Source organism: Syngnathus floridae, unplaced genomic scaffold (assembly GCF_059516105.1).
Source record: "Syngnathus floridae isolate MCC-2025c unplaced genomic scaffold, RoL_Sflo_1.0 HiC_scaffold_36, whole genome shotgun sequence".
Classification (NCBI taxonomy): Eukaryota; Metazoa; Chordata; class Actinopteri; order Syngnathiformes; family Syngnathidae; genus Syngnathus; species Syngnathus floridae.
The window spans coordinates 363,792-378,495 of record NW_028284065.1 but is presented as its reverse complement, the minus strand read 5'-3'; positions in this window follow the sequence as shown (position 1 = coordinate 378,495).

The following is a 14,704-nucleotide window of genomic DNA, read 5'->3' as shown; positions in this document are numbered from 1 at the left end:
AGTTGGCTCTCGCTGTCCTCAGTGTCTCCTTGTCGCCAGACTTGAAGGCAGAGTTCCGCGCTCGTAGCGTTTGACGTACCTCCTCAGTCATCCAGGGTCGTTGGTTGCCCCGGGTGATGATATTCTTAGTGGTGCTGACGTCCTCGGTGCATTTGTTGATGTAGGCTGACACAGTCATGGCACACGCATGTCTAATCTACATCGGGAAAACTGGGAGGGAGGGAGGCAGGCAGGGAGGCAGGCAGGGAGGCAGGCAGGGAGGCAGGCAGTGTCTGTATGTTGAGGTTTTCACCTTGTTCTTCTCCTGCTGAAGTTCTAACTGGACGTCCATCAGTTTGGTTCTCAGCTCGTCATTGGCGGCCTGAAGAGCGTCCGTTCGCTCCGCCTTGGCCCGCCCTGCCGGAGCTCGTTTGGACATCTCTTACTCGAGTCTCGCCCGGTCGTCAGTCAGAGATCACAACATTTGTACCTGGAGAGCACAAACGCAGCGCTGTTTTCCACTGGCTTCGAACTCAACTTCAATCGGTACCGTAACTTACAACATCATAAACATAGAACTAGCTTGACTTATTCATTGAATAAATGCATTTGGTTCTTCAAAACTGCATCACGCAACATAGCGTGACCGAGACAGCCGTTATCCACCTGCGTGAAGTTATTTGGTGAAATGAATGAGATGTTTAAGACACCATCGTTCTGTCTCTATGTAGATGAAGGTAAATAATCGATTGCTGAAGGTCCAAAGGTGTTGTGATAAACAAATAAACATATTAGTGATTAGTGACATATTTGTGATAAACATATTAGGCAGGATAATCACATATGTTAACGTGACTGCCCACACTGTATTTATTTATGGTTATTTGTTAAATCGAGTACTGTTAGACATGAAATAGGAAGTGTTTAACATAAATGGAAGACGAAAGGGGTACTCACCATTGTAGCTCCTGCTGGTCAATGATACGAGCCTCTTCTTGCAGTGGAAAACATACAGCCAACAAACACCGTGGAACCTAAAGGAATGAAATTAAACATTAACATTTAGCCTCAACCAACATTCACAGATACAACGCAACGCAAACTACACAAACGTAAATCTTTTTAAACACAATGAGTTGTACTTACCGTGTACGCTCTAGACGGTCCACTTGCAAGCGGAAAATAAAGATATTTCTGTTGATAATCGTCGTGTTTGTATCCGGTGTCTCGCTCAAGGCCATTGCGCCCACAGATTTGAATTTTGGCGAGAGTTCAGCCTATTGACGTCATTTCCGCGGTGTAATACCCGCATATCTGAAACGGCAAAGTTAAGAGTAGAGTTAAATAAAGTTTTTAGTCAACGCAATAATTTACAACCGTTGACCAGTCGAAATAATCGTCGAAATTTGGCGTCTGTGGCTGGAAGCAGACGCCGAGTTCGACATTCCTCCCAAACGCCACACTCCCTTGCTTTTCAGGGCTAAAAAAAAACAGTTGTAATTACCTTGTACGCTCTAGACGGTCAAGTTGCAAGCTGAAAACAAAAATATTTGCCTTGTTAGTCATCGTGTTACTAACAGCTGTGTCTTGTTTGCCAGAACTGCCGCTTTCCTACTTCCTGTTGCAAGCCACGCCCACGGATTATAATTTTGCCGTGAGTTCCGCCTATTGACGTCATGTCCGCGTCACATGACTGCGACGTAATATTATCTAAAACTGTTTGTGCGGTATTGTGTTGTTCTGTGCGGTATTGTGTTATTCTGTGCGGCGTCGTGTTGTTCTGTGCGGCGTCGTGTTGTTCAGTGCGACGTCGTGTTGTTCAGTGCGGCATGGTGTTGTTCAGTGCGGCATGGTGTTGTTCAGTGCGGCATGGTGTTGTTCAGTGCGGCATAATGTTGTTCAGTGCGGCATAATGTTGTTCAGTGCGGCATGGTGTTGTTCAGTGCGGCATAATGTTGTTCAGTGCGGCATGGTGTTGTTCAGTGCGGGATGGTGTTGTTCAGTGCAGGATGGTGTTGTTCAGTGCGGCATGGTGTTGTTCAATGCGGCATGGTGTTGTTCAGTGCAGGATGGTGTTGTTCAGTGCGGCATGGTGTTGTTCAATGCGGCATGGTGTTGTTCAGTGCGGGATGGTGTTGTTCAGTGCGGCATGGTGTTGTTCAGTGCGGCATAATGTTGTTCAGTGCGGCATGGTGTTGTTCAGTGCGGCATGGTGTTGTTCAGTGCGGCATGGTGTTGTTCAGTGCAGCGTAATGTTGTTCAGTGCGGCATGGTGTTGTTCAGTGCGGAATGGTGTTGTTCAGTGCGGCATGGTGTTGTTCAGTGCAGGATGGTGTTGTTCAGTGCGGCATGGTGTTGCTCAGTGCGGCATGGTGTTGTTCAGTGCGGGATGGTGTTGTTCATTGCGGCATGGTGTTGTTCAGTGCGGCATGGTGTTGTTCAGTGCGGCATGGTGTTGTTCAGTGCGGCATAATGTTGTTCAGTGCGCCATAATGTTGTTCAGTGCGGCATGGTGTTGTTCAGTGCGGGATGGTGTTGTTCAGTGCAGGATGGCGTTGTTCAGTGCGGCATGGTGTTGTTCAGTGCGGCATGGTGTTGTTCAGTGCGGCATAATGTTGTTCAGTGCGGCATAATGTTGTTCAGTGCGGGATGGTGTTGTTCATTGCGGCATGGTGTTGTTCAGTGCGGCATGGTGTTGTTCAGTGCGGCATGGTGTTGTTCAGTGCGGGATGGTGTTGTTCAGTGCAGGATGGTGTTGTTCAGTGCGGCATGGTGTTGTTCAGTGCGGCATGGTGTTGTTCATTTCGGCATAATGTTGTTCAGTGCGGCATAATGTTGTTTAGTGCGGCATGGTGTTGTTCAGTGCGGGATGGTGTTGTTCAGTGCGTTATAATGTTGTTCAGTGCGGCATGGTGTTGTTCAGTGCGGCATGGTGTTGTTCAGTGCGGCATGGTGTTGTTCAGTGCGGCATAATGTTGTTCAGTGCGGCATAATGTTGTTCAGTGCGGCATGGTGTTGTTCAGTGCGGGATGGTGTTGTTCAGTGCGGGATGGTGTTGTTCAGTGCGGCATGGTGTTCAATGCGGAATGGTGTTGTTCAGTGCAGGATGGTGTTGTTCAGTGCGGCATGGTGTTGTTCAGTGCGGCATAATGTTGTTCAGTGCGGCATGGTGTTGTTCAGTGCGGCATGGTGTTGTTCAGTGCGGCATGGTGTTGTTCAGTGCGGCATAATGTTGTTCAGTGCGGCATGGTGTTGTTCAGTGCGGCATGGTGTTGTTCAGTGCGGCATAATGTTCAGTGCGGCATAATGTTGTTCAGTGCGGCATGGTGTTGTTCAGTGCGGGATGGTGTTGTTCAGTGCAGGATGGTGTTGTTCAGTGCGGCATGGTGTTCAGTGCGGGATGGTGTCTTTCAGTGCGGCATGGTGTCGTTCAGTGCGGCATGGTGTCTTTCAGTGCGGCATGGTGTCGTTCAGTGAGGCATGGTGTTGTTCAGTGCGGCATGGTGTTGTTTAGTGCGGCATGGTGTTGTTCAGTGCGGGATGGTGTTGTTCAGTGTGGCATGGTGTTCAGTGCGGCATGGTGTTGTTCAGTGCGGTATCGTGTTGTTCAGTGCGGTATCGTGTTTCTCAGTGCGGTATCGTGTTGTTCAGTGCAGTATCGTTGTGTTGTTCGTATTGTGTTTAACACTTAGCCTCTAACACTTAGCCTCTAACACTTAGCCTCTAGCATCTAGAAGGTAAATAAATAGGAAGGAAGGACTCACCGGTGACGTCTTCGCCCACGTCCAAGCGTTGTACTTTGTATTTTCATCCTTCTGACAGTGGAAAACATAGCCAACAAACACCGTGGAACCTAAACGAATGAAAGAAAACTATCATTTGGCCACAACCAACATTCACAGATACAACACAATGTGACGTGCGGGGTTGAGGTTAAAGGTTGAGTGAAGGGCCCTCGTTTTAAACTACTTTTTTGAAAAGGATTGGGAACAAGTAAGACGTATTTAATTTATTTAATGGGAAGTAGTAAGAGCTATTGAATTTAATCTATGTATTATATTCTATTGTATTGTATTCTGTTGTATTCTTTTGGATTGTATTCACACTAACCCCACTAAAACTTCAGCCCACAAAAACTCGCCTCTGGCGCCTAGCCTCTGGCACTTAGCCTCTAACACTTAGCCTTTAACACTTAGCCTTTAACACTTAGCCTAGAAGGTGAATAAATAGGGTTAAAGGTTGAGTGAAGGGACCTCGTTTTAAACTACTTTTTTGTAAAGGAGTGGGAACAAGTAAGACGTATTTAATTTATTTAATGGGAAGTAGTAAGACTTATTAAATTTATTTAATCTACTTTTCTTCCCAGGCAAAATTTGATGTGCTGCAATTCCAAATTTCCAAAGTGAATGAAGGAATGAAGTCCTTTAAATTATGATTTTGTATAAATACTAGGCATTAACACAAAATCGACGGCACAAAATGGGCAGACTTTACTTGTTTGAAAAGGACTGGTTACAAGACAGACTTTTTTAATTTATTTAATGGGAAGAAGACTTATTTAGTTTAATTGATCTATTTTTGTTCCCTGCCAAAATTCGATTTGCTGCAATTCCAAATTTCCAAAGTGAATGAAGGAAAGAAGTCGTTTAAATTATGATTTTGTTTAAATACTAGGCATAGACACAAAATCTACGGCACAAAATGGGCAGACTTTACTTGTTTGAAGAGGACTGGTTACAAGACAGACTTTTCTGATTTATTTAATGGGAAGAAGACTTATTTAGTTTATTTAATCTATTTTTGTTCCCTGGCAAAATTGGATTTGCTGAAATTGTATTTTGCCAAATCTTGCCTTGAGACCTGATAGGAAGTATTAAACGCTTAGTTAAATCAATACAAGTTGGTAATAAGAGCGAGTAATGTTGGTTGAACCGATGAATGAAGGTTGAAAGCAATTTAAATTATGACTTTGTATAAATACTAGATATTAACAGAACATCTACTGCGCAAAATGGGCAGAGTTTACTTGTTTGAGAAGGAGTGGCTTATTCAAAACTAAGATTTATGTAATCTGTTTGTTCCCAGGCAAAATTGGATGTGATGCAATTCCAAATTTCACCACATGATGGTGCCCAATTTTGACTTCATAGGACATATTAAACACTTAGCTTGTTATTATGTTCAAGGTAATCAGATTTGTTTATCATTCTAATGGCCTCTTCAAAACTATTCTGGATTACTACTTTGGATCTATTCTACATTACTTGGCAACAACATACTCTGTAACAGATTAGGCAGTATAATCACTTATGTTAACTTGAGAGTGCCCACACTCAATCTACTTATCGTGATGTGTTAAATCAATTACTGTTAGACATTATTTGTCTGATAATCTACCAAATCTTTGAATTGAAGAATTTGTGATTTAATTAATAGCTTGTTCAGGGTAATCAGACTTGTATATAATTCTAATGGCCTTCTTTTGAAAACTATTCTGAATTACAACTTTGGATCTTATATTACTTTGCAACAATCTACTCCGTGACAGATTAGGCAGTATAATCACATATGTTAACTTCAGTGCCCACACTGTATTTATTTATGGTTATTTGTTAAATCAAGTACTGTTAGACATGAAATAGGAAGTGTTTAACATAAATGTTATGGCTACTCACCATTGTAGCTCGCTCCTGGTCAATGATACGAGCCTCTTCTTGCAGTGGAAAACTTGCAGCCAACAAACACCGTGGAACCTAAAGGAATGAAATTAAACAGTAACATTTCGCCTCGACCAATTTTCACACGTACAACGCAACGCGGCTACACTTCTGCTATTACAAACGTAAATCTCCTTAAACACAATGAGTGTTACTTACCGTGTACGCTCTAGACGGTCCAGTTGCAAGCAGAAAATAAAGATATTTCTGTTGATAATCGTCGCTGCTCAGTGGCTCACGGCCATCGCGCCAACAGATTTGAATTTTGGCGGAGGTTCGGGCAATTACGTCATATCCACGGCACATGACTGCGACGTAATACCCGCTTATCTGAAACGGCAGTTAAAAGTAGAGTTACATCAAGTTTTCTTGGAACCTAAACGAATGAAAGAAAACTATCATTTGGCCACAACCAACATTCACAGATACAACACAACGTGCGGGGTTGGGGTTAAAGATTGAGTGAAGGGCCCTCGTTTTAAACTACTGTTTTGAAAAGGAGTGGGAACAAGTAAGACGTATTTAATTTATTTAATGGGAAGTAGTAAGACTTATTAAATTTATTTAATCTACTTTTCTTCCCAGGCAAAATTTGATGTGCTGCAATTCCAAATTTCCAAAGTGAATGAAGGAATGAAGTCCTTTAAATTATGATTTTGTATAAATACTAGGCATTAACACAAAATCGACGGCACAAAATGGGCAGACTTTACTTGTTTGAAAAGGACTGGTTACAAGACAGACTTTTTTAATTTATTTAATGGGAAGAAGACTTATTTAGTTTAATTGATCTATTTTTGTTCCCTGCCAAAATTCGATTTGCTGCAATTCCAAATTTTCAAAGTGAATGAAGGAAAGAAGTCGTTTAAATTATGATTTTGTTTAAATACTAGGCATAGACACAAAATCTACGGCACAAAATGGGCAGACTTTACTTGTTTGAAGAGGACTGGTTACAAGACAGACTTTTCTGATTTATTTAATGGGAAGAGGACTTATTTAGTTTATTTAATCTATTTTTGTTCCCTGGCAAAATTGGATTTGCTGAAATTGTATTTTGCCAAATCTCGATTTGAGACCTGATAGGAAGTATTAAACGCTTAGTTAAATCAATACAAGTTGGTAATAAGAGCGAGTAATGTTGGTTGAACCGATGAATGAAGGTTGAAAGCAATTTAAATTATGACTTTGTATAAATACTAGATATTAACAGAACATCTACTGCGCAAAATGGGCAGAGTTTACTTGTTTGAGAAGGAGTGGCTTATTCAAAACTAAGATTTATGTAATCTGTTTGTTCCCAGGCAAAATTGGATGTGATGCAATTCCAAATTTCACCACATGATGGTGCCCAATTTTGACTTCATAGGACATATTAAACACTTAGCTTGTTATTATGTTCAAGGTAATCAGATTTGTTTATCATTCTAATGGCCTCTTCAAAACTATTCTGGATTACTACTTTGGATCTATTCTACATTACTTGGCAACAACATACTCTGTAACAGATTAGGCAGTATAATCACATATGTTAACTTGAGAGTGCCCACACTCAATCTACTTATCGTGATGTGTTAAATCAATTACTGTTAGACATTATTTGTCTGATAATCTACCAAATCTTTGAATTGAAGAATTTGTGATTTAATTAATAGCTTGTTCAGGGTAATCAGACTTGTATATAATTCTAATGGCCTTCTTTTGAAAACTATTCTGAATTACAACTTTGGATCTTATATTACTTTGCAACAATCTACTCCGTGACAGATTAGGCAGTATAATCACATATGTTAACTTCAGTGCCCACACTGTATTTATTTATGGTTATTTGTTAAATCAAGTACTGTTAGACATGAAATAGGAAGTGTTTAACATAAATGTTATGGCTACTCACCATTGTAGCTCGCTCCTGGTCAATGATACGAGCCTCTTCTTGCAGTGGAAAACTTGCAGCCAACAAACACCGTGGAACCTAAAGGAATGAAATTAAACATTAACATTTCGCCTCGACCAATTTTCACACGTACAACGCAACGCGGCTACACTTCTGCTATTACAAACGTAAATCTCCTTAAACACAATGAGTGTTACTTACCGTGTACGCTCTAGACGGTCCAGTTGCAAGCAGAAAATAAAGATATTTCTGTTGATAATCGTCGCTGCTCAGTGGCTCACGGCCATCGCGCCAACAGATTTGAATTTTGGCGGAGGTTCGGGCAATTACGTCATATCCGCGGCATTTGACTGCGACGTAATACCCGCTTATCTGAAACGGCAGTTAAAAGTAGAGTTACATCAAGTTTTCTTGGAACCTAAACGAATGAAAGAAAACTATCATTTGGCCACAACCAACATTCACAGATACAACACAACGTGCGGGGTTGAGGTTAAAGATTGAGTGAAGGGCCCTCGTTTTAAACTACTGTTTTGAAAAGGAGTGGGAACAAGTAAGACGTATTTAATTTATTTAATGGGAAGTAGTAAGACTTATTAAATTTATTTAATCTACTTTTCTTCCCAGGCAAAATTTGATGTGCTGCAATTCCAAATTTCCAAAGTGAATGAAGGAATGAAGTCCTTTAAATTATGATTTTGTATAAATACTAGGCATTAACACAAAATCGACGGCACAAAATGGGCAGACTTTACTTGTTTGAAAAGGACTGGTTACAAGACAGACTTTTTTAATTTATTTAATGGGAAGAAGACTTATTTAGTTTAATTGATCTATTTTTGTTCCCTGCCAAAATTCGATTTGCTGCAATTCCAAATTTCCAAAGTGAATGAAGGAAAGAAGTCGTTTAAATTATGATTTTGTTTAAATACTAGGCATAGACACAAAATCTACGGCACAAAATGGGCAGACTTTACTTGTTTGAAGAGGACTGGTTACAAGACAGACTTTTCTGATTTATTTAATGGGAAGAGGACTTATTTAGTTTATTTAATCTATTTTTGTTCCCTGGCAAAATTGGATTTGCTGAAATTGTATTTTGCCAAATCTCGATTTGAGACCTGATAGGAAGTATTAAACGCTTAGTTAAATCAATACAAGTTGGTAATAAGAGCGAGTAATGTTGGTTGAACCGATGAATGAAGGTTGAAAGCAATTTAAATTATGACTTTGTATAAATACTAGATATTAACAGAACATCTACTGCGCAAAATGGGCAGAGTTTACTTGTTTGAGAAGGAGTGGCTTATTCAAAACTAAGATTTATGTAATCTGTTTGTTCCCAGGCAAAATTGGATGTGATGCAATTCCAAATTTCACCACATGATGGTGCCCAATTTTGACTTCATAGGACATATTAAACACTTAGCTTGTTATTATGTTCAAGGTAATCAGATTTGTTTATCATTCTAATGGCCTCTTCAAAACTATTCTGGATTACTACTTTGGATCTATTCTACATTACTTGGCAACAACATACTCTGTAACAGATTAGGCAGTATAATCACATATGTTAACTTGAGAGTGCCCACACTCAATCTACTTATCGTGATGTGTTAAATCAATTACTGTTAGACATTATTTGTCTGATAATCTACCAAATCTTTGAATTGAAGAATTTGTGATTTAATTAATAGCTTGTTCAGGGTAATCAGACTTGTATATAATTCTAATGGCCTTCTTTTGAAAACTATTCTGAATTACAACTTTGGATCTTATATTACTTTGCAACAATCTACTCGGTGACAGATTAGGCAGTATAATCACATATATTAACTTCAGTGCCCACACTGTATTTATTTATGGTTATTTGTTAAATCAAGTACTGTTAGACATGAAATAGGAAGTGTTTAACATAAATGTTATGGCTACTCACCATTGTAGCTCGCTCCTGGTCAATGATATGAGCCTCTTCTTGCAGTGGAAAACTTGCAGCCAACAAACACCGTGGAACCTAAAGGAATGAAATTAAACATTAACATTTCGCCCGGACCAACATTCACACGTACAACGCAACGCGGCTACACTTCTGCTATTACAAACGTAAATCTCCTTAAACACAACGAGTGTTACTTACCGTGTACGCTCTAGGCAAAATTGGATGTGATGCAATTCCAAATCTATCTGAAACGGCAGTTAAAAGTAGAGTTACATCAAGTTTTCTTTTTTAATCAACACAATCATTTACAACCGTTGACCAGAAAGAATCGTCGAAATTCGACGTCCCCCACAAACGCCACGCTCACTCGCTTTTCAGGGCAACAAAAGTACTTCTTTTTAAAAACGATGAGTTGTACTTACCGTGTACGCTCTGGACGGTCCAGTTGCAAGCAGAAAATAAAAATATTTCTCTTGTTAGTCGTATGTTACCATCCGCTGTGTCTTTGTCAACATCGCCGCCATTTTCCTACTTCCTGCTGCGAGCCACGCCCACGGATTTAAATTTGGGCGGAAGCTCTTTCCATTGGCGTCGTTTTCGCGTATAGCAAATCCGATTGGTTGGGAAGGGGGCACGGTTATGCAGCCGAGGAGTCCTGTGATCGGTGGGATGTAAAGTAGGCGTCGACGTCACGTCCGCGTCACGTGACCACGACGTGGCAGACGTCAAATAGCAACCGCTGTTTTGTTTAGTAGACTTACAGTTGTTATGCATTGACATAATGGCGCACACACCAAATAGATTTAAATAAATTAAATAATTCTTCTGCCCACTCTCTTTTAAACAAGTTAACTCTCCCCGCGGATTTGAATTCCGGCGAAAGTTACGCCCATCGACGTCACGTATGTCACGTGACCACGACGTGGCAGATGTCATATAGCAACCGCTGTTTTGTTTAGTAGATTTACAGTTGTTATGCATTGGCATAATGGTGTGCACTCAAAATAGATTTAAATAAATTAAATATTTCTTCTGCCTACTCCCTTTTAAACAAGTTAACTCTGCCCACGTCCATTGACGTCTTGTCTGCGTCACGTGACCACGACGTAGCGACGTCATATAGTAACCGCTGTTTTGACCAGTAGACTTAGTTATTATGCGTTGACATAATGGCGCACTGGTTAGCATGGCCACCTCTTAAGCATGATGATGCGGGTTCGACGCCTGATCAATGTTAGCATGGAGTGAGCTGAAGTGCATGGCGCTGAAGATTTGAATCTTTGAAATGCGCTGAGGTCTGACATATCAGGCAGAATGGTTTGCCATCACGTTCAACAAAAAATAGAAACTTTCCCACTCTGATTAAAACGTCCTGTGTTCATCTACGTATTTTCGTTTTGCTGTGCATCTTTTCCCTGCCATTTCGAGAGCCCAATTGACACTCATAGTTTAAAGAAATGTGTTTGCCCATCCTACTTTGTGGAATTTCACCACATGCGCTTTTGACCAAAATACCAAATTGAACTCAAGTGAAGCCAACACGCACAACCCCCCCCCCCCCACACACACACACACACACACACAAATGTTGATATGAACATAAAAGAGCCGCATGCGGTTCGGGAGTTGCGGCTTGGCCAAACCTGTACTATACAACTTTATTTGTATAAAATTTTCACAACAGCTGTCACACAAACAAAGCGGGAAAAACCGAAGACGTGCGTGTTCCGCCCACGCTGGATTTATTTGCACCTTTGAAAAGACACCGTATTGCCGCAGATGTGGCAAAGAGTACTTTTGGGCATCTGAGACGGAAGGATGTCCAAAGCATCACGTCACCTGCTCTGGTAGGCATGGTGGTGGGACGTTGAGGTCAACCGCTTTGGGGTTGGCTGACTCTTTGATCGCAGGATGCCACACACTTGAAGACAGAAGCAGAAAAGCAGAGCTAAATGCAAAATGTACTCACCGGTGACTCCAATTTTTTTCCCCCCTGAAGAAACAGCTGGACGGGTGGCCCCGGCTGGCCAGTGGGACTCTTGTTATTCTGACCCTTTTTAGTGCGCGTTTGGGGCAACAACCGTTTTTTGTGGCGCTCTCTTCTGGTTCAAAAGTGCCCTGCATGTGAATTTGCTTTTCCTGCCTTCTGATTGGATGAGCGCCGGTGTGACGCGGTGCCTCTGTCACCGTGGCGGGGGGTATACGTTGGCATCGGAGCGTCTGCCAACGTCTGAGACCGGCTGGCAGTGTATCGGAGGTGTCGAGTGCGGTGCCGCTGGAGCTCACTCACCAGCTGGTGTTAGGGCCACAGAATGAAGGCCAAGGAGAAGAATAGAAAGAGAAACAGAAACTTCTCCTCCAATTGTTTGATTTGTCTCTTCTGAGCTTCGATGAATTCTTTCAGCTCTTTGTTCCTCTAGGACGGACAAATGGAAAGTGGCATTCAAAAGCCAGTAAGCGTGCAAGTAAGTGCCGGGCTGGCTTTGGGCCCTTACCTGTTGCGCGCTGTGCAGCAGATCCATTCTCTCTTGGAGGATGCAAGCGTCGCGCTCCCTCAACTCGCACATCAGGGCTCGCTTCCATTGGTCCACGGCGCTCCTAAGCTCTTCTCTCTGATCCGCCGTCAGCACGTCATTCACGCCAGCGTGGCTGGCTTTTTCGCCGTCCGTGGCGGGGCAGTCCCGCTGCGGTAGCGCCTCGTACAACATGGCCTCCAGCTCCAGGATCCTCTGGGCCGCAATCCTCGTCCATCAGTGGTCCGGCGGGAGATTTGAGGGCGGCTTACCTTATGAGCCTGGTCCATGGAACACTTCCTGAAGTCCAACTCTTCATCCAGGTAGCCCTTCTGCTTGCAGAACATATCCTAGCACAGCTCAAGGTCAGAATTGTTGGGGCACATTGCCGGAGTTCCCCTTGGCTGATGTCGCGTGTCTGTCTACCTTCTCACTTTCAATGTCCAACATCTTCTGTTGAAGTGCTGACTTGGTCACTTTGATGTATTCTAACCACTGAGGAAAGGCTGCTGTCACATAAGCAGAATGCGAGAGCGTGCGTGGACGTGCGCGTTACCTTCTCGGCTAGGGTGAGAAGGGTCCTGGCGTGAATCACGACCACCTGCTCCTCGTTGGTGAGATTCTGCAAGAGCCCAAAGGCACAGCGTCAACAAGCTTCTTTCAGCGCAAAGCCTTCCAAAAGTCACATTTGAGCCGCCGAGTCTCGTGGAGTGCGAACATAAGGAGTTCGACATACACTTACGGCGTTATAGCCCAGGATGTCCAGCTTCTTCATCAGATCACTGATGACGATGTCCGGGGGAAAGGCGCAAGGAGCAATGTAAGGTGTTCTGGGACCTCGGGTTAAGGTTAGGGTTGCGAGGGACGCCTTACGTACGCTCACGCCCTCGGCCTCGCAGTAGATCTGCAAAGGGCTGAGGCCGTCTGGGAAACGGACTTGCAGAAACTTCAAGACGGGGGAGCGCCACTCCCTCTCCTGAAAGGCAGAGGCATGCATCCGTCCGTCCGTCCGTCCGTCCGTCCGTCACATCTCTGGCCTCAACACGCTTGTGCGAGTCTTCCCACCTCCAGCTCCAGGATGCGGAACTCAAGCAGTTCGTTTTGGTCTCGGATATCCTGGATGTGCTCTTTCAGACGCGCTTCTTCCGCCTCCATCCGCCTGACCTGAAAAGACAGTCAGACCTCATCTGCGGGGCTTCCCGACAGGTGTGACGCCAAGCGACTCCGCCCAGCGCCTTTCTTTCCGTCACCTTTTCGGCCAACTGCTGATTGCTCTGACGCAGCAGCTGCTTCTCCTCCACCCACTTGACATTCTAGAAGAGACAAACGCGTGGACAGCTTTGGAATGTTGTGTCATTTTCATCCACAAATTCTTTGGTTGACTGGAAAATGACATTTGCTTTTCTCCGCATTTTCCCAGCCACGTTCGGGGGGGGGGGGGGGGGGGGGGGGGGGTTGGTCCAGTAATGCCAGACGGATGAGTGACTGAAGAATGTAGCTATTTTGTCTGAGAAAAAGGTGTGCTCATTGATGAGCTTACCTGTCCTTGTTGCTTCAGCGCTGACTCCAGATCTGCTACTCTGCTTTGATAGTGACCCATTTCTACCATCAGCTTTTCTCTGGTCTGAAAGGAGGAGGAGGGAGGCTCCTCCTCCTCCTTTCAGACCAGAGAACACCCGAGGCTGGGTGAGAACGGGGAGGCTGCGACCCGGCCGGGGGTTGCGGGAAGGGGCGCCACCTTGATCTCCTTCTCGGCGTCGTAGTCCCCTTTCGCTGGTCTGGGCTAGCAGAGCGTAGGCTCGTTGCAGCGCTTGATATTCTTGCGTCAGCTGGCGGTAGCGAAGCTCCGCCTCTTCATGCACACACCAATGCAACACAGCACTAGTACCAGAATCAGTCAGACCGGCGACAAAGCACCGGCGACGCAAAGACGAGTCCGATTCCAGGCTGAAGAGGAATGTTTGGTGCCAATACGCTGGCAGAAATGGCGGGCTACCTCTTCGGGTTCCGTGTCGGGGGTTCTGTCGGTGTGAAAAGACAAGGACGATCCGTCCGAGTCCACCAACACGTCTTCGTCGTAGCCGTAAAATGTTTCGATGACCTGCGGGCGCGGAAGCAAACATCTCTCTGAACAAACTGAAGCGACACCTCACGATGAATCGACGAGAGGAACGATAGCGAGAAAAAGGCCATTTCATCTTGCGCAACACCAAGCAGCCGCAAACAAACAGACTCACCTTGCAGGACCTCACGCTTTGTTCCTCCTCAGAGATTCTCGACGTCGGTATCGTAGCAGCAAATCTCTCTCCTGTCGACACAAATAATCCGCCTTTGAGATTCTTTGGATGCAAAGGGAACGAACGGCTCCGGCGCAGAAACAAACGCGACTCACAATGACATTTCTGACATGAGCTCCTGTCTCCAGAGCCTGAAAAACACGTCACCGGCGATGATTGGAGGGACGCTCGTCTTTTCCAAAAGTGACAACTACAGGGTGTGTCAGGGTTTTCCAGATTATCTTTATCGTATCATTGTGTTGCTTTGACTTTGACTGCGACCTGTAATAAATAATATTATTTATCCCTTATTTATCCCTATCGCTTATCCCTTCCTACACAAAGTCGTAAAACACCCCTTGCTATGTTTTGACTAGAGGTCAAGG